Source organism: Triticum aestivum, chromosome 5D (genome assembly GCF_018294505.1).
Source record: "Triticum aestivum cultivar Chinese Spring chromosome 5D, IWGSC CS RefSeq v2.1, whole genome shotgun sequence".
Lineage (NCBI taxonomy): Eukaryota > Viridiplantae > Streptophyta > Magnoliopsida > Poales > Poaceae > Triticum > Triticum aestivum.
In genome coordinates, this window is record NC_057808.1 from 439,429,052 (window position 1) to 439,430,145 (window position 1,094).

A 1,094-nucleotide genomic window follows, 5' to 3' on the forward strand; every position below is an offset into this window, starting at 1 on the left:
CGGTGAGCTTCCCTAGATCACCGGTGATATGGTCAGTGGCACCACTATCCATATACCAGTTGGTGTCCACTCCATACTGTAGTGCAGTCCTGTTTGCCAAGCGCTCTTCTCCTCCTTGATAGGAAGAATCGTAGCGCTTTCACCACTTCCACGCTGGATGGCCAACCTTGCCGCAGATCTGGCACATCAGCTTGGTGGTGGGATTGCTATTGTAGTTCCCACCGCCACTGCTGCTGCCTCCACGGTTGGGTGGCCTGGAGGAGTTGCCGCGGCCACGATCACCGCCACCGCCTTGCTTGCCACGGCCGCGGTCACCACTGCCACCGCCGCCGCCGTTCTTGTTGTTGAAGCGCCCACTCCGACTGCATTGGCAGACGAATGCGAAGACCCACCACAAAAGTTCATGCGGGTTTCGAAGCTCAGGAGCTGCGAGTACAGCTCCGGGACCTTGACTGGCTCAACCCGAGAGCACATGGCTGACACCACGGGGTCGAACTCCTCATCGAGTCCAGCAAGGATGTGGGACACGACATCTTCTTCATCTACCTTCTTGCCTGAAGCAACAAGTTCATCGCAAAGAGTTCTGACCTTACCAATGATGACCCACAAGTATAGGGGATCTATCGTAGTCCTTTCGATAAGTAAGAGTGTCGAACCCAACGAGGATCAGAAGGAAATGACAAGTGGTTTTCAGCAAGGTATTCTCTACAAGCACTGAAATTATTGGTAACAAAAGTAAACAAGGTGCAGCAAGGTGGGCCAATCCTTTTTGTAGCAAAGGACAAGCCTGGACGAACTCTTATATAAAACAAAGCACTCCCGAGGACAGATGGGAATTACTGTCAAGCTAGTTTTCATCATGCTCATATGATTCGCGTTCGTTACTTTGATAATTTGATATGTGGGTGGACCGGTGCTTGGACTAGGGTTTAAGATTTTGTCACTCTAGCAACCCATCATCTACTTATTACTTCCCAATGCCTTCCCCTAGGCCCAAATCATGGTGAAGTGTCATGTAGTCGACGTTCACATAACACCACTAGAGGAAAGACAACATACATCTCATCAAAATATCGAACGAATGCCAAATTCAC

At 50.2% G+C, this 1,094-nt stretch overlaps 1 pseudogene; it reads right to left on the bottom strand.

The window, feature by feature from the left end:
- Window positions 1-410: 410 nt before the first annotated feature.
- LOC123126386 (uncharacterized) lies at window positions 411-549 on the bottom strand (annotated as a pseudogene).
- Between the last annotated feature and the right edge of the window lie 545 nt (window positions 550-1,094).